Source organism: Ascaphus truei, chromosome 2, assembly GCF_040206685.1.
Source record: "Ascaphus truei isolate aAscTru1 chromosome 2, aAscTru1.hap1, whole genome shotgun sequence".
NCBI lineage: Eukaryota > Metazoa > Chordata > Amphibia > Anura > Ascaphidae > Ascaphus > Ascaphus truei.
Window position 1 is genome coordinate 101,209,783 of NC_134484.1, and position 25,721 is coordinate 101,235,503.

Genomic DNA, 25,721 nt, shown 5'->3' on the forward strand with positions numbered 1-25,721 from the left:
ATAAAAAATGCATACACTAAGTCAATTTTTCAGCAATTCCACCTTCCTCTTGCTGAGTAATACTTCCAGTCATGGTAGTATGGTAGCCCACATATCCCTTCCTAATGCATCTACTACGGGTTGTCACAATACTGAATCACTAATGATCTAGTAAAGCTAAACAATCTGAAATAAGAGTATTTGTAAATGATTCTTAATAATGTTCAGATTGTTTAGGTAAAATCTATCTCAATTTGCAAAGAGTGATATAATATAGTAATGTTATAAGTAGAATGGGATACTGGTAGATGTGGCTTATGGAGTAAAGAACATTTGGTGTTCTACGCTGAAGGCATTTGTCAAAAGCCTTTTGTGGCTACTACAGTATATCAACAACATCCAAATGTGGTCTATGCATGAAGCTTCCAAAATTGGCACAATGGTTAATTTTTATAACATGATTTTGCCTCAATGTAACAATCTACAGTGCACCTTTTCTACCAGATCTCAAGCAATTGTGAGAATGTTATTGGATCAGATGGTGTTTAAAATATAGCCAGCAACAAACTATGTGGGGGGATGTGTCACGTTCTGTGTCAACGGCCAATAAATCTGACAAATCTGAAGCGGAATAAAATATCCAAGCTATCCAGAAGCTTGATACATTAGATCAGTGGTTTACAACCTTTTTTTGGTTAAGGAACCCAACGTGAATTTCTGAGGAACCCCAACCCTCTCTAATAGCACGTCTGAGATCAGATGCATTGTAAGGAACCCCAACCCTCTCTAATAGCGCGTCTGGGATCAGATGCATTGTAAGGAACCCCAACCTTCTCTAATAGCGCGTCTGGGATCAGATGCATTGTAAGGATCCCCAACCCTCTCTAATAGCGTGTCTGAGATCAGGAGCATTATCAGGAACCCCAACCCTCTCTAATAGCGTGTCTGTGATCAGATGCATTGTAAATTCTTCTGTATTTGATACCATTTTCAAATGACCGGAATATTGCATGGACCCTTTGGGGATGGCCGGGGAGCCCTTTTGAAAAAACACTGTATTTGATAGAGGAACCAGATTTTTGGGGTTGAATTCTTTTTGCGTCTCATAATTTGGAGCTTTTCATGGGTAGGAAGATGCTGATTAAAATTAATTATTCTGTAACAATGATCATATTGGAGCTTTACCAAAGTCGAATGCAGTATCTGGAGTACAGTTTTTAGGCATTTGTAAGCTGATTCACTGTCCGATTATTGACCAGCCAACTGGAAGGTACACAGAAGTTCTACTTTTTACTTTTCATATTTCTTCACCATTAACTGTGAATAGCCTCTTTGTGGACATGAAAGCAAATATTAAGAAGGAAGCTTGAACATGGAATTACCCATCCGGAACTAAAATAGTGCTGAATCACCCATGCTTTTGTTTGTTTGAAAGCTTTCATTTTTCATTTCATAACAGTTTGATTTAACCCCACCACATTGTTAACCTGGCAATAAAAACAAAGTGTAGGATAAACAGTGAGACCTTTATGCAAACAAAGTTATGGGTTTGGTCTGCTCTTTCAATGCAACACTCAATTTTGACATGCTATTCAGGTCAAAAATAAAACTTGTCAAACAAAAATGGAGTACAAAAATCCACCAAATTTAGCAGGAAATAAAAATCACTTTATCGCTGTTTAAGCGTAGTCATCAAGAGTCATTACAAACTTCCCCGAGAGCCTTAGTGGTAGGGAATGCTTTTTAAAGTGGCGAAGGCAGATTTAATTCCCTATGGGGGCGAAATTATCTTGCTCTATTAAAAAAATATTCAAACACAACATTGCAAAATGTCGCTTGTTTCGGATACGCTGGAAAATAAAATCTCATCCAATTGTAAAATGCATCTCAGGTAATGTCTTCCTATCACCAGTAAACTACTTCCCAAATCCGTAATGAATGTGGGTAATATAGGTTCAAAGTATCATATAGGGGCAATGCCTCCTAGGAACGAATTCCAGTGACATCGTTAAGGGGTCTCATTTGGGTAATTTACACATTTTTCACTGAAATCTAACACAGGTATTTGTAATTTATGTTGTTAAATTAGACTTGGGGGGGTTTCTTCTTGCTACTTTTTATGTGATCTGTGTGTTCAACAAGAGCATGTAAAGCCAGAACAGAATGGGACATCTGGCTGCGACCAAACCGCCACCATGACAAACTCACCGTCGGGCACCTCCCCACGACTTTTTGCTGTGTGCGCTCCGACCCCATCTTTAACATGTCCGAGTCCCGTGCGCCCTTGTCAATGTCACCCTCATCATTGTCCCTTGCGGCCACCCCTCGAGTCCTGCACATGCGGGACTCAGAACGGCTGCTGCAAGGGACAAGAACTCGGAGCACTGAACTCGGGACATTTAAAGATGATCCTGTGGTCGGTGCGTGGGCAGCGAAAAGTCAAGCGCTGAGGTGCTTGATGGCAAGTTGTCATGGCGGCAGAGGCTTGATCGCGACCAAACATCCTACACCATAGGAAGTATGATAAATAAAACATACTAAGTCTAATTCTCTCATTGAGAGAGTGTAGCATCACTCATGAGCACCCAGTTCTTCCATCTCCCCCTACACTACTTCTCTGTCTCCCTTTTCCCCCTCACTCTCTCAGCATACTCCTTTCCCTCTCATCCCCATCTCAGCACCCTCCTCACTAAGTTTCTCAAAGCTTTCTACCCCAACCTTATCCCCTCTGCTCCGTGCCTATCCTCTATTTTAGATCCTTTTCCATTAGCCGATGCTAATCTTGGTTAACATGGTTGTTTCTCACTTCTTTCCCTACATATGGTATTGTGCACACAGCACTCCATACATCTCACCGAGCGCTGGGAGGCTGGTCGGGTTATGTAGCAGACCGCATCGTAGGAGAGAAGCAGAGAAGACAGCATTGTGTGGCAGCTCAGAAACACTTTGTGCTCGATTTGGCATCCGTGTTGCACGTTTGCCGTCACTGTCATAGAACAAAGTAAGTCTATTTTGACTGCGCCCTTATTACATACAGTATGCTCCCTTTTAGTATCCTTGCAGGCTGCAGATGAGCTCCAATGATGTCAGTACTGCAATGTAATATGCCTGCCTGACACTGCAGAGATTACATTTTCTATTGTAAACAAATACAATGCATGAAACACATCAACTATTCTCTCACACCACTAGCACGCTGCCACACAGACCAGCAAAGGTTAATACCGTGTCATTTGACCAATATGCTGGATGTTCTTGTGTTCAAATACATTAAGCATACCAAAGCACTGAGGCAAATAATCTTACAGAAAAGAATCATTTGTCATTTCAGTGAGGTTTCAGCTGTGTACAGCACTTTCCCCCCTTTTGTACCCAATAGCACAATGATGTGAACAAAAACTACAAGAAAAATAATAAGTCAAACAAAATATTTTTTCCTGAACACAAACTAAGCAGGTTGCCCTAATTCACTCAGAGCACAAGAGCATCTCTGTTCTCTGATTAATGTTAAATAATTTGCAGATTCCTGGCAAGGAAAGCCCAGAGTTTGCTCTAAAGAAAGTCTTTGTTTTATAACAAAAATGAATGGCGGTTTTTGGATAATGTCAGATCCCATTCATGCAACACAACATGACACTGTTGTCATAATGAGAACAAAAGCTTTTTAGACTCTTTACCAAAAATACATTTGATCTAATACTAGTGTAACACACTTCATCCTCCTCCCCCTCCCCCCCCCAGGAGAGCAGAGTGGTCCGCGATGGTGTGGGGAACAGGACAGGCTTTTGGTGAATTCAGACTTCGCTCATGGTGTCAGCGCCTCCAGCTTCAGTGGGCTCCAGGATTCCCAGAGACAGTTCCCCACCAAAGCAGGTTTATTTCGCACCCCTGCCCAATTGACCGAAGACTCAGGCAGGGGTAATAAAACAAAGGGGCTTTATTGGCAGTCACTGCAGATGGTATACAGCGGATACAGATAGTGACAGAGGATCTAAGGCCTCTGGATGGTGCTGAGCTCTCTGTAGTCTTGAGGCCTCTGATCTCTCTTGGCTTAGTCAGCCCAGGAGGGACTGACTGGCCTGGCTCACTCCCAGCCGGGAGGAGCAGCACACACCTCCTCTCTCTAGGAGGGGTGCACAGCAACTGAACTCTAATTTGGACTTCCTCTCTGAGACTCCAGAAGGTGAGGGCACAATGTCTGCACCATGATTGGCTGTACACAAAACCTTGTGGCACCACCTCTTCTGTCACTCAGAGAGTCAGCATGAGGGGGGATGGGCCGGGGGAGGTGGGGGGTCAAAGCCCTAGGATAGCCTGTGACAGCCTTTAGCTACAAAGGGCTTACGTGACAGGGGGTAGAGAGGCAGTCTGGGCCAGCCATGCTACACTAGCTAAAGTACCCAGCTTTGAAAGGATTGCTGTTCTCTGGAGTCCTCTTTTCCATTGCAGACTTGAAACTGTGAATCACTGGCGCCCTCTTTAACCCTATCAATAATTCCACCTATCAGTGAGTGAGGCTGCACCCCCTATCCCCAGTCACTGAGACTCCCAAATTATAGTGACATCCACCCTCTTCACCGACACGACTCCCTCAGTTACCTTCCTCCTCAGTGACACTCACACCCTATCAGTGACCTTCTTCTCTTACACCCCCACCTTTGAAACAAAATGATGTATGAATTAGACAAACAATGAGTAATTAAGAGTTAGGGTATGTGCAAAAGTAAGTGACATCCTAGTTGTATCAGCTAAATTAAAGGGGATAATTAAGGTGTTTAAATAATTAGGTAGATCTTCAGGTATGCGTTTGGGAGGCCCCAACCTATGTAAAGATCAGAAACGTTGTTATGTAAGGAGGAATGGGCCAAAATGCCTCAAAACCGATGTGACAGACTGACCACCAGTTACAGGAGATGCTTAGTTGTCGTCATTGCTGCTTTTTCACACATGGATTTTGAATGTTTAATCATTTGTGGATAAATAAATGTTGAAAAAGTATCATATTTTTGTGTTATTTGTTTGATCAGTTTATCTTCATCTATTATACTGGACACCTAACAAGCTCCTATTGAACCCCCAAAATAACCACAACATATATATAAGCATATGAATGTCACAGAGGAGTGCTACTGAGCATGGCAATATATATTTAAAACCAGAGACAGCACATAAAACACAAACAAAGCTCAGTTTTAGCACATCCAATGAAAATCATACACGGTACAAACTAAAAGACCATTTTACTTAATAGATATTTATACATATATATTTAGGCACTGTACCGTGTATGATTTTCACTGGATGTGCTAAAACTGAGCTTTGTCTGTGTTTTATGTGCTGTCTCTGGTTTTAAATATATATTGCCATGCTCAGTAGCACTCCTCTGTGACATTCATATGCTTATATATATGTTGTGGTTATTTTGGGGGTTCAATAGGAGCTTGTTAGGTGTCCAGTATATTTTACAATTGTGTTTCAGCTAGTCCTGGCTGATTGGAGGTTGGCAACCTCCTACTTAATTTAAGCTCACCCCCTCCCACATTTAAATGGTTAAGGGCTACTCCATAGCATCTTCCACACAGGGGAACTTGTTTGCTTGCAGGATGGTTGTGACATCTCTAATACAGAGTGCCTTTCCTGGTAATGTACAGGTTAATAAAGGCTTCAATCAGACTTAGAACTTTGCAACTAATATTGACAGATTTACTATAAATCATTCTTCCTGTTATAACACAGGTTATTAAGAATTTATATTAGCGTTAGGGACCCCTGAATTGTGGTCTGCCGTGACGTTGGCTCAGGGGCTTACAACAATTTTGGCCAAAAATGTCAAACTAAAAGACCATTTTACTTAATAGATATTTATACATATATATTTAGGCACTGTACCGTGTATGATTTTCACTGGATGTGCTAAAACTGAGCTTTGTCTGTGTTTTATGTGCTGTCTCTGGTTTTAAATATATATTGCCATGCTCAGTAGCACTCCTCTGTGACATTCATATGCTTATATATATGTTGTGGTTATTTTGGGGGTTCAATAGGAGCTTGTTAGGTGTCCAGTATATTTTACAATTGTGTTTCAGCTAGTCCTGGCTGATTGGAGGTTGGCAACCTCCTACTTAATTTAAGCTCACCCCCTCCCACATTTAAATGGTTAAGGGCTACTCCATAGCATCTTCCACACAGGGGAACTTGTTTGCTTGCAGGATGGTTGTGACATCTCTAATACAGAGTGCCTTTCCTGGCAATGTACAGGTTAATAAAGGCTTCATTCAGACTTAGAACTTTGCAACTAATATTGACAGATTTACTATAAATCATTCTTCCTGTTATAACACAGGTTATTAAGAATTTATATTAGCGTTAGGGACCCCTGAATTGTGGTCTGCCGTGACGTTGGCTCAGGGGCTTTCAACAATTTTGGCCAAAAATGTCAAACTAAAAGACCATTTTACTTAATAGATATTTATACATATATATTTAGGCACTGTACCGTGTATGATTTTCACTGGATGTGCTAAAACTGAGCTTTGTCTGTGTTTTATGTGCTGTCTCTGGTTTTAAATATCTTTATCTATTAGCAGGAAAGTTCCCATAAATCCACGAAGGTAAGGAACCGGAAGAGCACCGCAAACCAGAAAGCGGGGACCAGGCAATTAGTCTGCTATTAAAAGTGAGGTTTATTGATATAGGACACACAACAGCATGGACAGGAGCAGGTGAAGTATCCCTCTTAGGGCTGTAATATACAGCTTGCGGCCGTACGTTCCTATGCGAACGCGCATGCACGTGCCGCATGCTTTTCCTGTATATAGTGCCAGGTAAGGTATGTGTGTGTGTATGTGTTTGTGCATGGGTGTGTGCATGGGTTGTGTGAGTGAAAGTAAGTCCTAGATAAGATTTTTTTTAAAGAAAAAAAACTTTAATAAATATTTTTTTTTACTTCTGCTGTTATTGACGAACGCACACACACATCCATACAAATACACATCCACGCATATATACATACATACACACATACACACATTTGAGCGCAGGCAGTAGCACGAAAAGATTAATTTTCTCATCTTCGCCGCTGTCTGTCGGCTCCCCTCTCCCTACCGTGCGCGGCCCTTCTATAGAAAGGCTGACTAACGTCAGCCAACTAAAAATCCGCTCGCGCGCACGGTGTAGCACGCGCCCGACACTATAGAACGTGCTGTAGACGGACGTTCACAGAGGTACACAATTTGGAGACGTTTATAAGGTGAAATTATAATAAGGCTTTATTGTGCCTTTTCCTTTTCATCAGGAAATCATCCAAACACAGGGGGGGGGGGGGGAACAAAGCTTCCATTCACTTGGGAGTATTTCTAGTGAAATCCTATGCAATTAGTTCACATCTCCATTAGTTAAGCATTTCTCCCAACCCCAAACATATAGCATGAAATAAGCAGATATTAGCAGTCTCTTAAGAATAAAAGTCTTATCTGTTTCTTGGAGGGAAAATCTTCTCACTTCCTGGTTCAGCTTCAGGTGTAGTAGTTTTCCCTGTGTCTTGAAATCAGCTCTGTTGTGCAGAGCTCAAGACTGGTCAGCTCCAGAGATCTGGGTTTCTTTTGGTCAGTCTCTCCTGGGACTCAAGAACCTCTGCTCTGTCTCTCCAAAGGTCAGCTCTCAGTCAGAGCTAAAGAGAGTCACTTCCTGTCTCAAAGGCAGGCTTTTTGTAAACAATCTAATCAGGCAGGTGGTGTTTAGTAATTAACTACCACACTGCTAGATTAAAGGAACATTACTGAACACGGATAAGTCCCCTGTTACATACCTCCCCTGTTTGTGGGAAGCTCGGGCTTACCACGGCCAAAGCCCATCCTTCCACTCTCATTCTAGATATCTCTGTGACTTGAATGAGAGTGGATTGAGGAAGAGAACCCTCTGTCCCGTTGGATTGGAGCCCTTTCTCCAGTTTATTTTTGTCTCCTCCCTAAGATGCTTGAGATCAGCACTCCTCAGTCGCTCGAGGAGGACTTTTTCCACGTAAAGTCTTTTTATCGCGTGCGCGGTCTTGAGATTTCTGTTGCGTCGGGCACTCCTCTTTTTGTAGACAGTGTGTATGGCAACAGTTGTAGAGCAGTTAGGACTAGCCCTTATAGTTTTCTGCTCTTGAAGTGGTCTTTCTGCAGCTTCTCCACACCACGGAGTCGCCAGTTCAGCTTCTTCAGCTAAGGATTCTTCTGGCTTTGATTCTGCACTCCTACCTCTGTTTGTTGCCTGTTGGGCAGCTGTGGGTTTGGCTAGTGCTTTCTTTGGTGGCTCAAATGTCGTAATCTTGTCCTTTACGGGCATTAGTTACTGTGGGATACTGGTGCTTGGGCAGAGCCAATACCTTTTTCCGTATTGGAGGAATCTGTATCAGAGTCTCCTTCATATTCTGGAGCTCTGTAATTTTTGTCGTCAAGGTTGCCACTGCGTCTGTTTTCTCCTTGATGTACTGACTCAAGGTAATGGAACAGTCTCTCTGTCTCTCCAGCTCTTGCTCCAGTTTCTGAGCCTTCTCACACTCCCTCTCATACAGAGTCACCTGGCATCGAAGCTCCGCTTCCAACGATGCTCTGAAGACATGCAGCGTGGCCTTTAGCTCCTCATACTGCTCTGTGGGGACGTACTGGGTATTCAGACGTTCCTGCAGCGCTTGTACCTCTTTAGCAGCCTGCAGTTTTTCTTCCTGTAGCGTTTGCTGCTTCTCCTCAGCATACTAGAGGTGTGTACGCAGACCTTGCAGTTGGTTCTGCAGTCGGTGCTCTGCGTCAAACTTTTCCTTGACTTCTTCTGTTAACTGAAAATTTTCTTCTTTCAGTTTTAAGTTTTCTCTTTTTAATCTTGAATTTTCTCCTTTTTCAGTCTCTGTATTCTTCAGGGCATCTTTGCAGTCCTCCTTCCATTTACGCACATCTGCTTTGAGAATGACAATCTCCTGGCGTGAGACTTCTTTCTCTAGGTTGAGGGTCTGAAGCTCCTTCTGAGAGACCTTGAGATCTGTATCAAGATTGACAGTAGTTTCTTTAGCAATATCCAGCTCCTCAGTGAGACTGTGTAGTTCCTTTCTGGAAATTTCCAGGTCTGTGCGGCAGCTGTTGGCCTCATGATGTGAGGCATCAAGCTCTATACGAAGAGTGTGAACCTCTTGCTGGAAGACTGTCATCTGCTTCAGTGCCTCCTCATACTTCCGCTTTAGCATAGCCACCATTTTATCAGATTGGCTCTGCTTTTCATCCATGGGGGAGATAGTAGCCTTTGCAGTATCTAGCTCAGTCTTGAGATCCTCCAATTCGGTCTTGGCCGCAGAGTAAATTGCAAGCACAGTCTTCTGTAGCTCAGCATTATTTTTTCTCTCTTCCTAATTCTTCACAGAGCAGATCACAGTCATGCCTGGCAATTTTCAGGGCGTCTTCAGAGCTGGTCAACGGATCGTCACTCACTGGTTCCGGCTCCGCTTCCCTGGGATGACTAGTTGAGGGTTCCTCACTGTTGGCACCGGACAGACACTTCTTTGGGGTACACGACTTCTGCCTTGGGTCCTCTGGATATTCGGTTAACCGTGGGACGAATTCTCCATTTTCTCTAGGCTGCAGGGCAACTCGGTCCCCCTTTTCCTCCATAGGATCTGCGGACGTGTCTGTTCCTTCCACGGTAAGTGAAGAACTGCTTTTCTTTTTCTTGCCTTTTTGATTTGGATGACACCGTCCCTTCAGGGATATTGGGGTCTCCATCTTCATTTGAAATTTTAGCAGCTTCATTATATATGCCAGGTTTTTCTTGCAGTTGCTTTAGCTGACAGAAATATTGGGTGATCTGCTGCTCCCGCTCTGTCTCCTGTTGATCATATTCGTCATCAAAGGGAGCGGTCTTTTCTGTTCGTGCCGAGTTCAGGCACCCCCACCATTCTTGGGGTGTTTTATGGGTGTGACTCGGTTCGGGTTCCCGTAAGAGATGTCTTCCTCTTTATTGGACTGGAAGGGCCACTCTTCCGTGGGGTAGGGTTCATTACAGGAACGCTGCATCTTGTCCTCCATTTTTAGGCTATCAGTTGTAATTTTCTTCCTGACCTGAGGAGGCACTATTGCAGCTGTTGCCACTGTATTTGCTAGAACCCCCAATTGTGGTAGTCCTACAGATGGGCATATTTTGCTTGTAGAGGTCGTAGCTCTCACAGGCATCTCTGTAGACTTTTCTTTCTTTGATTTTTTTTTTTTTTTTTAATATCAGCAGTACTGTGCATGCATTTTCTTTTATCAGGTATACAAGATGTGCAGTTGCTAGGTAAAAAAGTCTATTTGCTTTACACCATTTTCTTGCAGGGTGCAATCTCCCCGCTTCAGCAACAGAATTTGGTTTTCTGCCTGGGTTCAGTAATTTTCAGTCTCATCTTTGGGTATTATGGCATTCACACTTCACACTTTGGGTGTCTGTTTTTGCTCCCAAGATATATATAGGCAGACTTTTTTACTTGCAGAAAAAAAAACATTCTTTGCAGTGGACTATTTCTTTCATTCCCGGCAGGGTGACTCAACATTCAGCAATTGGTTTTGAAAAAACCTTTTACACAGTTCAGAAATCACTTTTTCCCCCTATAGGGCAATTTTACACTCAGCATTGGTTTGCTAAAAATTCCCCTGCTTCAGCACAGTCTTGAATCAATTTTCACACTTTTCTGCATATACTCCATTCACAGCTGGTAGTCCTATGTGGTGTGGCAACCTTTATCTGCAAAATCAGTACCACTCGTGGGTCACCATCTGTATTCACTGCTTCAGCGAAACTTTTGAAAACAACAAACACCTATCCCTTTCCAAGGGCTGACTCACTTCTTGAACCCTGACTATGGCTGAAAGGCAAAGACCCCTATTTCAATGACCATATTACACTTTGTGGTAGGCAAAATAAGGTTTAGCTACTTCAGCAGTCTCTTCTAAGTTTTTGTAAGTTTCAGTGGTGTGTATCCCTTTAATTCCAATCTCTGCTGCATGAGGTTTTTTTTTTAATTTATTTTTTTCGCAGACTGTTTGTAGGCAAAAAGCATAAAAAAAATTTCACACAAAAATCTCCGGTCCTTTTTAACTACAAAGACACCTCTTATCCCAATTCTGACACCATATGTAGACGGACGTTCACAGAGGTACACAATTTGGAGACGTTTATAAGGTGAAATTATAATAAGGCTTTATTGTGCCTTTTCCTTTTCATCAGGAAATCATCCAAACACAGGGGGGGGGGGGGGGGAACAAAGCTTCCATTCACTTGGGAGTATTTCTAGTGAAATCCTATGCAATTAGTTCACATCTCCATTAGTTAAGCATTTCTCCCAACCCCAAACATATAGCATGAAATAAGCAGATATTAGCAGTCTCTTAAGAATAAAAGTCTTATCTGTTTCTTGGAGGGAAAATCTTCTCACTTCCTGGTTCAGCTTCAGGTGTAGTAGTTTTCCCTGTGTCTTGAAATCAGCTCTGTTGTGCAGAGCTCAAGACTGGTCAGCTCCAGAGATCTGGTTTCTTTTGGTCAATCTCTCCTGGGACTCAAGAAACTCTGCTCTGTCTCTCAAAAGGTCAGCTCTCAGTCAGAGCTAAAGAGAGTCACTTCCTGTCTCAAAGGCAGGCTTTTTGTAAACAATCTAATCAGGCAGGTGGTGTTTAGTAATTAACTACCACACTGCTAGATTAAAGGAACATTACTGAACACGGATAAGTCCCCTGTTACAGTGCCTTCCGCGTTTCGCGCTCTCACAGCGCTTTATCAAAGAGTACTATCTTTATCTATTATTAGGACTTAGATTAAGATCTAATAACATTTGAGGTTTGAAATATGTGAAAATCCTAAGTGGTTCAGAAACTGGCCACTCTAGATTCCAGTCTTAAAGACCCTATCATTTATAGGGCTGTTTTTCATTATCTAATGTACAAAATTAGAACATTTAAAACTGTGCAACAAGCGACGTTATCACATTGTTTGCATTTATTTTTCACTAATGCTCATTGTAGAATGTTTTTTCATCCCAATAGAGTCTATTAATTGAATATTAGGTCCATTTGAGCTAAAACCACAAGCTGCGAGAATCAGATTTTGACATAGTTTAAAGAGAGTTGTGTTTTCCTGCTCACAGTACTTGAAAAGGACTTATTCTTTTTTTTGGTCATATCATTCTATACTGAGGGGAAAGGAAAGAACCAAATCATCCTCCCCATCCTCTTTTTCTAAAACTCGTCTATGTATCAGGAGCTTTTAATGTGTTTTTTTTTTCCATTGAGTAGTTTTGCAGCCACTTTTAGTTTGATGCATAGACCTCAAAACGTTATATTTACAAACCTTACAGCCAGTGCCTTCTGAATCAGGACTGATAGTTAACATGGCCTTGGGGGGGAAATGGCCAATTAAAAAAAAAAACAACCAACAGCACAGGTATTCTCGCCAAACATAGACATTAATTACATACACATGGGCCCATATTCACTGGGCAGTTTTGTGCCATAAGAAACCTTCGGGTGCTGGAAGACACTTTAAAACCAATTCACCTGAATGGGCTTTTTGATGCCGAACAGCGCTTGAACGCGTCTTACAGCAGAAGACATCTTGGTAAATATAGTCCATAGTCCTAGCACAGCAACAAATTGGAAAGTCATCACTTCAGAACAAGGATTCTTTGTACCTGCAGTTTTGTTCTGTGTATTAACTCAGTGTTTCTCAACTTCCCAGCCAAACCAGATTTGAGGAATAATATATGAATTACCAAGCACACCTATTTTATAAACGAAAGTGTGATTTGCTGGTTATCCCTAAAACATGGTTACAATACTCCGAGGAAAATGGGGCACCCACGATAACTGGAGAAAGACGAAATGGCACAGGTGCTCAGCTGGAACAACGATGTGTATATCTCTGTAGAATGAAGTGGCACTCACATTGACTTTCTAAATAGTAGCAAAAGTATTTCTCAAGAAAGGTCCAGATGTAGGACCTAAATGTTCATCTGAATAAATGAATATTTGTGCTACTATTTAAGTCCGTGTGAGTGACACTTTTTTCTACAACAGAGGTGGGCAACTCCAGTCCTCAAGAGCCACCAACAATCCAGGCTTTCAGGGCAACTCACTGGTGCAATATTCCTAGATTTTTCAAAGGCTTTTGCTACTGATGATCATGTTATCCTGCTTAACAAACTCCAGTGCTCTGGTATAAGAAAGCATGCTTTAAACTGGTTTCAGTCCTACCTATCAGGTAGATCCCAACGTGTGTCTATCTCAGGCTCTAACTCCAACCCCTTGGATATCACCTGTGGTGTCCCGCAAGGCTCTGTTCTGGGGCCCCTACTCTTCTCAGTGTTCATCAATGATCTTCCTAAAGTTTGCTAGGGAGCTTCAATACACATGTATGCAGATGCCAATCTTATATGCACACAGCCATAGCTTCTCCGACCTTGAACACATACTTCAGTCTGACTTTTTGAGACTTGAAAATTGGATTTCCCAAAACAAACTGTTTTTAAACACTGACAAGACTGTAACAATGGTATTGGGACCAAGGCTACATTTTTAAAGCTTCCAGTGACTGAGCTCCTGATCAGAACCAACGCTAACACCACCCTAACACCTGTCACTAGTTTTAAATACTTGGGCATATGGTTTGATTCCCATTTAAAATTTGGGATGCACATTGATACCCTGACATCGAAAACCTATGCCAAACTAGGTGCACTATACAGGAATAGATCCTCCTAAGGGGGCGGCCCCAGTCACTTCTACAGTGACTGTGCTATCAAGCCCCGCCCCCCCCCCAGTCCGGCAGATCCCAGTCCCTACCTTGTCGCGCACATTTCCCCAGCGGTGCACGACATGTTTGCAGGGAGGCAGGGGAATTTGAAATTAACATCTGCGACGGAAACGTGGCCACGCCCCCGCCGGCGGTTCAGCCAATAAGGGCGAACCAGCCGTGGGACATCATGGCCACGCCCCCGCAAACCCACAGCCATGCCCCCCCCCCGCCGGGCGCACGTGCCACAGTGAAGACTGGGGACTCAGCCTAAGGCTGCATCCACGCTGCCGCTGAGCGTGGTTGGCACGTTTACTTCTGTGAATCTCAATATGTACGGTTACGCTCACGCTGCGCGCGCGCTCTCGCATGGGCACGTACGCTCTCCAAAGCCAAGCGCTTGGGGAGACACCGAGAAATTTGATTTTCGAGCGCGCTGTAGGGTCACATGACCCTTCAGCAACCAATAAGCACCAGTCAATGCACACAGCACACAGCCACACACACACACACTACACACAGAAACAGCCCCGATCCAGCCAATGACATGCCCCTGGCCACGCCACCCCGCTCGCAAAATTCTGCAGGACAGACTGCGCTCATGCTTTGAGAGTTGGTGATGTCACCACTCTCAAGCATGAGCGCGCTGAGCGGCATCGTGGCTGCAGCCTTAGTCTGCTGGTCATAAAGTGTATTGCACAGTAGATGCTAATGCCAATTATCGACTATGGGGACATACAGTAGTATACGGCTCGGCACTCCAAACCCACCTTAGCAAACTTGATACCTTCTACAATTCAATATGCCGTTTTGTTCTCCAATGCAACTACAGCACACATCACTGTGAAATGCTCAAAGAACTAGATTGGTCATCACTTGAGTCTAGGCGCAAAGTTCATCTTTCCTGTATAGCCTTTAAATACTTTCTGGGCAAGCTACCCGTCTACCTGAACAAGCTCCTCACCCCTACCACATGCATCACTTATCCGAGATCTGATTCCAAAAGACTGTTCATGGTCCCAAGGTTCAGCAAAGTATCCGGCAGCTCCTCCTTCTCTTACCGTGCACCCCAAAACTTGAACAATCTACCGGAGACTCTCACATCCACCACAGCCACAGTCTAAGGTCTTTCAAAACTAAAGCTGTCTCACATTTTAACCTGGTCTGTAACTGTTACATACGCCTATAAATATATATTATCTCTAACTGTGCATGCAATGTCTTGTATGTAATGTATATCCTGTTCACTTATGTAACTATGTATTTGTAACCATGTATTATTTGTCGTCATAACTCTATGCCCAGGACATACTTGAAAACGAGAGGTAACTCTCAATGTATTACTTCCTGGTAAAACGTGATAAATAAATAATAAATAAATAAATATCCCTGCTTCAGCACAGGTGGCTCAATCAAAGGCTCAGTCGAAAACTGCACAACCTGTGCTGAAGCAGGAATATCCTTAAAACCTGACCTGTCGGTGGCCCTGGAGGACTGGAGTTGCCAACCCCGGACATATGCTGTTTATCACCAGCTAGAACAGACAATCATAGATAGCTACCAACGGGAACCATCATGAACATCATGCTGTGTAAAATATTATTATGTCCGAGCCAAACATGACAAACATTGACTATCCTTCTTAGCAATATATCTGTTGCAGCCAGTGGCACAGCTATAATCTGCCTTTTGTATAAAAGACAAAGAGTGTGATGGGCGAGAAGTAAACTGATAGGAAGTCAGGAATGCCACTATGCAAGAATGTAAACATGTATAATATTGCTGGCTATTTGAAATTGTAAATCCAAATAGAAAAAGAAGAAGTTAGACACAGCTAATAAAAAGGTCAACTCAGATCATTTATTGGTGAAGCAAGAGCAAGTGCTCAGCGTTTCTGGGTACAAACTGCCCCTTTTTCAGATGTAATACTTGTAAGTGTAGACAACAACAACAAAAAAAAGAGTCACAGCAGTATCGGTCCCTTATTTCATTTCAGGTGAAAAAAAAAGAAAAGGAAAAAAATAGTTAATATTTAACATTTTATTGTTGGTGTAATATAATGCAGCATACTACCCATTTTTATTTTTCTCACATTTAAAATTATGTAATTGTTGAGTCATGTTTTTATAATTGTACTGTATTTGTACATATCTTGTTAAGATATTAACTAAGTGTAGCCCCTCTCTGGGGACTACTAAGTAATATAAGGGGTTAACAGCCTTAATGGGTTTACTCAGTGTAGGAGTGAGAGCTACAAGGGGAAGAAGCACAGAGTAACTTCATGATTTGCCACCAGTTAATATGTCTAATAAGAAGTATGTCTTTGTATGGGGAGCCTTATAAATGGATGTGATTAAAGCTCTTCTTTCAACCCCTGACCTTACACCTGCTATACAGACCAAAGTTTCTGAATGTCTCTCTGGAATATCATCCTGGATGGCCATCCGCCGACTGAAACTTAACATGGAAAAAACAGCTCCTTATACTTCCTCCTAAACCTGGCCCTACTACCTCCTTCCACATCACTGTTGGAAATACGATCATTCACCCAGTAGCCCAAGCACGCTACCTAGGGGTCACACTCGATTCCTCTCTCACATTCTCCTCTCACATTCAAAACGTTTCTAAAACTTGTTGCTTTTTTCTCCGCAATATCACAAAGATACGCCCTTTCCTCTGTTACTCGACTGCTAAAACTCTGACTCAGGCCCTCATTCTCTCCCATCTCGATTACTGCAACCTCCTGCTGTCCGGACTCCCTGCCTCTCACCTGTCTCCCCTACAATCTATCCTAAACGCTGCTGCCAGAATCACTCTACTCTTTCCTAAATCTGTCTCCGCGTCTCCCCTCCTGAAATCCCTCTCCTGGCTTCCGATCAAATCCCGCATCTCACACTCAATTCTCCTCCTCACTTTTAAAGCTTTACACTCTTCTGCCCCTCCTTACATCTCAGCCCTAATTTCTCGCTATGCACCATCCTGACTCTTGCGTTCTTCTCAAGCATGTCTTCTTTCTACCCCCTTTGTATCTAAAGCCCTCTCCCGCCTTAACCCTTTCTCACTTTCTGCCCCACACCTCTGGAATGCCCTTCCCCTCAATACCCAACTAGCACCCTCTCTATCCACCTTTAAGACCCACCTTAAGACACATTTGCTTAAAGAAGCATATGAATAGCACTGTGGATCAGCCTGGACACATGATACATAAAGCTTGGCCCCCCGCAGACGCACTTACTAGAATTCCCTCCTACTGTCTCTGTACGTTCCCCTACCTACCAATTAGATTGTAAGCGCCTCGGAGCAGGGACTCCTCTTCCTTAATGTTACTCTTACAATGTGTCTGAAGCACTTATTCCCATGACCTGTTATTTATATTATTTGTTATTTATATGATTACAACATGTATTACTACTGTGAAGCTCTATGTATATTTATGGCGCTATATAAATAAAGACATACAATACAATACTATAAAAGTTCCTGGCACCCATCCTTATTTTATCTGCATATCACACCCCCAGCCTGCACGACCAAGCACCCTGAACAGGTATGAGAGACTGAGCATTGTCATGTATGTAGTTCAACGCGATGTAAACTCCTATAGAGCCGGGTAAGGAGGGTTACCAATGGAAGAACTAATAGTATAGCGGTATTGACTACCTTTGAAGCGGTTAAAAAACCAGTGCAAATCCTTGAATTAGCTACAAAATTACAAAATTGACCCTCAATCCCAATTACAACCGCAGAGTCCCAATTGCAAATGAAAGCAGAGCAATATTTTTAAATAATTAAGTTCACTTAACCCCCCTATCAGCATCAAGCATCTAGTTTTCATCTCCTAAAATAGTCCATGGCATTCGCTGACTTTAGTCCTGATCTCATATCTATGCTGCTTATACGTTCTCACCAGCTCTTCATACGATGAATCCTCCTGGGTGTTCTGGCGTGGGTTTCAAGCTATAAAAACTCAGTGTGTAAAACAGCCCAATAAAATATGTTTGGAGGTGCTACGGTTCTCGTGTAAATACCCATTAATCCGGTGAGCATTAAAAGCAGCCACTTTTTTTGCATGTTTTTAAATATTTACTTTGAACTAATCTCTTCTTGCCATTTTGCGGGATGTTTTTATTATAAGAATACTATGCTTCACTCAGAAGGTATGAACAGTTGAAATATTTTGTCTATGGGAGGTCAAAATGGCTCTCCCCCAGAGCCCAGGGCAGTCTCAGGTTAGCATGGTAAATTCAGACCCTAGAACAGTGGTTTCCAACCTTTTTTTGGTTATGGAACTCTGAGTGAAATTATGAGGAACCCCCAACCATCTGTAATTGCAACTCTATGATCAGATGCACTATAAGGAACCCCAACCCTCTCTAATAGCATGTCTGAGATCAGATGCATTGTAAGGAACCCCAACCCTCTCTAAGAGCGCATCTGAGATCAGATGCATTGTAAGGAACCCCAACCCTCTCTAAGAGCGTGTCTGAGATCAGATGCATTGTAAGGAACCCCAACCCTCTCTAAGAGCGCGTCTGAGATCAGATGCATTGTAAATTCTTCTGTATTTGATACAATTTCCAAATGACCAAAGAATTGCAGGGAACCCTTTAGGGATGCCTGCAGAACCCAAGGGCTCCTAGGAATCCTGGTCGAAAAAAGCAGGAACTGGTTAGGGGGCAACATACTAGTGTCTCGGCTCTCAATTAATTGGTTACTAGAGTAAGGCTGACCGCAGAGGTCATTGTATCATGACCACCGGGCAAGTATTCTTCCGGTGCAAAAAGTGCAAATATCTCAGGTTCGGGGAGTCCCCGCAGGAAGAACATCACGGCCTGCTACTTTAAATTTACTCCAAATCATTACCTAGTTTCACACAATAGGTAAGTATCACAGGACTGGATATGTGTTGCAGATAGTCAAAGTCTGAGGAACTAGCATGTGTGGAAATAATACACAATACAGGAAAATATAAGTTCTAGAAACAGGATGTTATGTAAAGACCATTTCCCACATGGCCACGGAGCTGTGCCACTCTGGGCTGAGAAGTGAGTTGTAAAATGCAAAGACTGGTAAGATATGTATCGTCTGGCCTAAGTTTAAGGTTTGCATGTATATGCAATGATGTGGTTGAAACCTATTCCAGCTTCACTTTCCAAAGCCCAAACCATCATAACACCGATGAGACCAAAGAGGTAAGATCAACTGTCTGTGATGCAGTTACTGGCTACGCACTTCTTCAACCCAGCTGTGCTGAAAAGCTGTATAATGTGGCAGGCATAAGCATATAGGGTTACATGTTAAAATGGATTTGTAGCAAAAGGTGACACTGTGCGCTCAGTTGCATGTCATTTCCCAGAATCCCTAGCTGCAGTGGAAGCATTGTATACTAGGAGATAATGGTGAAAAACAGCAATATTTGTATTTCATGTATAGTACATGTAGAATCCTCCACATATTGAGCCCAAAAGATAGTCAGAGTATAGTGCAGTCAGGTTATACACAGTGTCAGTGCCGTTCCCTGGCTACGCCTATTCCGTGACATCCTGAAATACAGTATATACTAATTTTAATAATGAAAGCCTATCACATAGGATGTTTAAAGCAGGCTTCCTGTTTACTTGGCCAGATAAAGTAAGAATGTATTATTTACATACAGATGTGGATAAAGGAGATTATCCGGCATCTCAGGGTGGTTTCCGCTATTAAAATGATTACCTGTAACATTTCCTTGGTAAACAAAAGCTTTGAAGGTTTTCTTCAGGATTTATCTACTGTCGATAGATAGCCTGATAGGACTGTAGATTTCTCGACTGACAAACAGTCCTATCAGACAGTTGTTTTTGTGTTGTCCTTTGTGTTTGCATAGTATGAAGCCATCATTAATCGAATAGTTAAACGTAAGTAGCAGATATGCAAAATTCAGCAGAAAAGGAAGACGTATACATTTTCCACACCACGTAAATATAAGTACACTTGGTTATTTAGGGTTATTAAACTTTTCGAAGTAAGCCAAATGCACTCATACGTTCTTTGAGTTTGTTTCAACAAGCAGACACCCGTGAGCACCGCCATATTGTACGTGACCAAATAAGCAAAAGAAACCACAATCCTAGTTCAAAATCTGTATAACGGGGGTGATATAACAAGCATATTGTGAGCAACGTTGATGTAAATTGCATCATTTTCATAAGGTCTTTGCTCCACTTTTTGCATCAGCTTGCGAGTTAGGAATGGTCAATAGAAGCAGATAGAGTTACATGACACAATGATTAGAATCAGATGTATCAAAGACTGCGTCACTTTTATTGGGATGTTATGGCGTCAAAATGTTTTACCAAGTCTGCACGGCAATCTTTTCAGGCTAATAATTTGCATCCCATGTAGGAAACGGTTTGATGCAAACACAAGAAGAAAATGGAGCCATGCATCCAAAAAACGTCATACGTTTGCCGTAAAATTGTTGAACAAAAAGGTATTCTCACTGTGCTGGCTGCATGCGGATTTGTGGTGCGCACGGAGCGACGCTCAGCAAATTCACGCTAAACTAAATCCTTCTGCTCAATAAGAAACGGGATGGTTTTATAAAACGAAGAAGAACGCCATAAGGAAGCATGGAACAAGGCAACGCAATGGGGGTGGAGAGGGGGGGGGGATTCATGAATCTCTGATAAGGGATAACCGAAGCTTGATCAGCATTATCCGTCATTCAATCTACTGCTGGATTGAGCTCCAATAATCCCTTTGGGAATCCTGCCGAATGAGCTTTCAATTCACTGTCCCGTTGCAAAACTCTGTGACAACAGCGATGATTGATAGTCATTTCTTGCATGCAAATTATGCATAAAAAAGTAATTAGTATGTCACCCACCTCACCATTCAAAGGTGAACATCGTCTGAGTCGTTTCCAGCCCCTAATGAGTCGTCGTGGGACTGTGAATAAAGAAAATGCCATTGTTATTTTTTATATTATAATTAATCATACTTACTAATATTTTTTCTTTTGTATTGAAATGTTCAAGAAAAAGCATAATAGCATGAAATCACAGACATATGCTATATTAGCTGCCATACAATATCCTCTCACACCCTGTGTAATAACTTCACAATCACTAATTTATTCATGAAATGCTAAATTGCTGCGCACTACTCTGACACTAAAATATTCACCCTGAAAAGTACTCGCTTACCATCTATCTGTCAATAAACCAACCATTTACAACGCTTGTTACACAGCTCCCTTTTATAGCACTTTCATAAATGCATAGCCGTCTTAAGAATTTGTGGGTCCCCACCCACAAAATACAAATACAGTATGTACGTGTCTCTCTTTTTATTATTTTTTTGCTGTATATTAGCTTAGTACATGTATGTATATATCTATATACTATAGGGACTTGTTCATCACCAGGTTAACTATTCCTTCATGAGGCTATAACTGGATAGGAACCCCGATTCGTGCCTTTAGGCATTTTTACACAATTTGTGTGCCTATAAGATAGGCGTGGTGCACTGTAGTTAATACATCAGTATTTATCTATACATAGTGTTCATTTGCAGAACACATGGGAGCATATACGCGTGACTTACTTCTATAGGTTTTTACTTCAGTCGGCACGCAACCTGTTACACTGTATACAGGCTTTTTAACACTATAAATGCTCAGTCTTGTAGTAATACATTATATATCCTTGATTATGCTTTGTCTCTAGCACTCTATTTGAGTTACTATTGAGACAAGGATATTCACCTGGACTGGTCATTGTTGTTAGTGTATATAGCGTTTATGTTGTGTGTTTTTGTTCACCTTGGCTACATATTTTGCCTCAATAACTATTTTTTTACTTTAATATCATTAAATTATTTTTTAAATTAATCACCATATCAATTGACACATTGAGTGCTTTCAAAAGGGTGTGCTGTCTCTATTTTTCTACCATTATCTCTTGATTCCCCTTTTGCACCTGTGTTATCATTAACCTCTTACATTAAGCTGAAGCAAGAGTGCTATCCCCATCTCCTCCCCCACCCCCCCTACTATTTCAATTCTTTTTATTATTTGTAAAGTCACAAATAGCATCATCAAATTCGATTTTATGACGTATATCTGATGTGATGTCATCAAGGAAAGAGCGTTCAATCTCGGTTGAAGCATGCAGCAGCGGAGCTCATTCTTAAAGCAGCAGTACAAGCTGACATTTTTTATTTTATTATTTCCTCACCCCCCGCCATTTTAATATGGGCATCAATGCAATCCACACAATGATAGGTAATTAGCTATGTTGCCGATCGATCTGCGAAGATTCGGCTTGGGGGTTCACTAAATGGCTGCCAGTGCAGCAGAAGAGGACCAAAAGATGCAAAGTTCTGTGGGGAAGATTATGTGATCAGGCAGTCACTAGATACAATTGGTGCACTGCTAGCGAGAGGACTGGGCTCAAAAAGGAGTGTGTCAGACCCTGTTTCAGAAGAAGAGAAGAGGATGCAACTTTGTAAATGGTTGCTATAAAAACATGAATGCTTATTACATTAGAATACATTAAAAAAAATGTCTTTCAGAGTGGTTTTTTTTTAAATGCTACAAGTATTTTTCTCATAGTACAGAACTGATTTTGTTTTATTTTTTTAAACACACATATAAAGGATATTGCTTGGTCTGCAGCTTTAATACGTTTCAACTTGTAAAAAGATCTTTCGCCTTTGCAGTTTGTGGCCATCATTGGGACATAATATTTGTGGAGCCTCTGAAAGGTTGGGGGCCATTGGAAGGTCCAGGGCTACAGCCCAGTTAGCCCATGCCTTAAAATGCACTGCTTAAATGGATAACATTGTGGATTGTGGGCAAGATCCACAGGGCTCCGTTACATCAGGACTCATCACATGAAGTTGCCTAAGACAGGAACAGACGTAATGTTCGCTAATGCTAATTATATCCAAACACACGGGCCATTCTACATTTCATTAGCATAGGCTTAGCTTCATGTTGTTATAGCATATTGTTGCATTATCTTCCAATAACTTGACATTGCCAGTGTTGCTGTTGTTCCAACCAAGACCGTGAAATAGGTTTTTAGCTCAAGCTGAGAAAGACAGGGGAGGGAAATAACACTGGAAATAATGCCATGTTAGTTAAATAATACCTAACTGTGGGGTTACACCCATCCAGCCCCTGTAAAAGCCTTATTTAATGGTGTGAATGTGAGTAACGCCAAGTTTATGTATTACCTACCTAACGTAACTTTAAGTTCCTATGTTAATGTTAGCAGACTTGTGTGGATATGCGATGATATGTTAATGCCTCATTTGCATGTCATAATCACTAACGCCTGTTATAATTAACCCTATGATCTTTAAGGGAGAAAACATGCCTTAACGTTAAGTTATTGTGCTTTCAAAAAGACACTGCAATGCATGCAGAAGGCCCATTCTAAAGCCTGGAACCAACGTGGTAATAATTAACCACCGATAATTCTTTGATCACCTTATTCTGCTTATACAGTGTTAAAGTTTAACCCTTTAGGCCCCTCTGGCTAATCACGATCACGTTACCACTCCTTAGAGCAGGAGAGCACAAACTTTTCCTGCTGCGCCCCCCCCCCAGACTGTGTGTTCCGGAGCTCGCGCCCCTCCTACCTGCTAGCGGCGTCAAATGACGCTCTGGGGTCACGTGACGTCAGGTCAATATAGGTTAATATAATATACAACTGTACCCCTGATCTGAGTTGAGAACTCCTGTGCCCCCCTTTTATCTTCTCCTTTTAGTACCTCCCTCCCCACTCCTCTTTTTTTCTTTGTGTGATCTCATTGTTGTATTATTACAGAATCTGATGAAAACACACTAAAACTAGTATTTAAAAATAAAATAAAAAAAATAAGTTGTGTGCATATCGGATGCATTTTCTTATGCTGTATGCATAACAAAAACTCCTGAGGTCTGAGGTGCCATTAACCTCTGCTCCTAAAACATCTGCGTCATAAACTAAGATTAACAAACTCTATACATCTGCTGCTGGCATAAAAATTGATGCAGATGAAACATCGTGTCCTGTGATTAGAGCAAATCATGGTGGTTATTGCAGCAAAATATAAATGCATGGTTAGGAAAAATAAGGTGAAATAAATTAAAAATGAAACCAAAGCCTTTATATGCATTACAATTGCATTGATGTGCAGAAAATAGTCTTTAAATACTAACTCAACCTTGCAATAGAGATAATAAAGGAACATTTACTTCCCTTAGTTTCCTTACTGTCAGCTGGAGAGGATTTCCTGCTGAGCTGTGCCCCGTCTTATCTTACAGTTTGCCTAAGGTTACTAACTGTCCTGGTTTATCCCGGACAGTCCCAGTTATAATAAGTTTTTAGAAAAGCACAAAGGGATCAATCATTACTTAGACAGCATAGTAACCTTAAAGGAGCAATTCATGCAATATCCTACATGTGAGTGTTTTTTATTTTTATTTTAATTAAACAGTTCTGTAGTATTAGATAATACTTACTACATTTTCTTATTTTTTATTATTCAACTCTGAATGCAACTTTTAATGAGTTTTAAAGCATCCTTTGATTTCTATAGCGGGCTTTAGCCCAGGGGGGCGCAAACTTTTTTCCCTGCGCCCCCCTGCCGGCTGTCCCCTCACTCCCGCGCCCCCCCCCCAACCCCAACTTACCCTCGCTCCGGCGTTGCCATGGCGACGCCGGGAGGAAGCCGCCGGAGCCACGGGTAAGTATGGTTTACAGAGGCCCTGCAGCTCCCCCGGCACTTAATTTAAGTGCCTTCGGGAAGCGCGCGGGGCCTCTGTAAACCCCGCGCCCCCCGTCGGCAGTCTCGCGCCCCCCCTGGGGGTCGCGCCCCACAGTTTGCGCACCGCTGCTTTAGCCCACCTCCCCAGCAGTGCAAGGTCTTTGCAACACTTTCCTGTTTGTGATCATTTGTTGCAAATGTACCCAGCAGTTTGAGCTGCAAACTGTAACAATAGGAAATGTCACAAGGATCCATTGTAGCTGCTGAGTTACACTGAGTAAAGGATTGATTGACGCTGAACGCTGTGCTGGCTCACCTAAACCTGTGCTGAGCCTTCGAGGCTTTAACTTTGCCTCTATGACATGAGGAAAGATTGTTAAACGTCGCTCACTTGGAAACCCCTGGGCTGTTCTCTTGGGAAGAATGGCCCCCTATAAATATTCTCTATAGAATAGATTGATCTCTCATATGTTGGTGACTGCTATAATCACATTGGCCTAATTTTGGATAACAACTACAACTCCACAGGAAAGTTTATTACATAGTCACACATGGGAAATTATGAACATGGAGAAAATTACTTATACTCAGAAATAGGACTAGGTGAGTAATTCTATATGTGCCAAAGTAGTCGCTCAGGCTGGCTTGCTTATTGAAGTCAATTGGGTCTTTGGGCGAGAGCAGCCCAAAAGGCTGCTTTAGCAGGTATAGAATAAGGCCCTTAGAAAGTCTATTTATAAAGAGTAAACATATACCGCAGCGAGGTACAATGGTGGAACAGAGTGATATAAATTCCATAAATAGAATGACATACAAAGAAGGACAAACAAGCGCAGACAGACACAGAGGTAATGAGGGCCCTGCTCGTGAGAGCTTACAATCTAGAGGCAATAAGGGGCAACACCGGAACAAAAAGGTCAAGTGGCTGCTCATTGTGGGAAGGAGTGTGCCACAGGGTGGGGTATGGTCCAGCCGCACAGCTGATCCCCTCTTAAAATTTGGGGGGTGGATATTATGGGGTGTTAGATAGTATGAAGTTTGGTCCAACCGCACTTCTGGCCCCAATAGGGGGGGTGGTGGTGGTAGCTGTTAGGAGTACGCCATATAGGCTTCAATAAAAAGGTGAGTCTTTAGAGAGTTTTAAATGTCTGAAAGCTGGGGGAGAGTCTGATGGAACGTGGTAGGGAATTGCGGAGAGAGGTGGGCAGCTCGGGAGA

General features: G+C 42.2%; 1 protein-coding gene across 6 annotated transcripts in view; it reads right to left on the reverse strand.

Moving 5' to 3' along the window:
* Positions 1-25,721, reverse strand: part of SGK3 (serum/glucocorticoid regulated kinase family member 3) — a 117,516-nt gene that overhangs the window by 73,859 nt on the left and 17,936 nt on the right. For 3 of the 6 annotated variants that reach the window (XM_075583889.1, XM_075583902.1, XM_075583926.1), the window contains one exon: positions 20,633-20,694. The exons of 1 other annotated variant lie outside the window; for it this stretch is intronic. The gene's annotated coding sequence lies outside the window, so the exon portion shown is untranslated. The remainder of the gene's footprint in view (positions 1-20,632; positions 20,695-25,721) is intronic. 2 more of the 6 variants (XM_075583893.1, XM_075583911.1) reach the window with 1 other exon arrangement.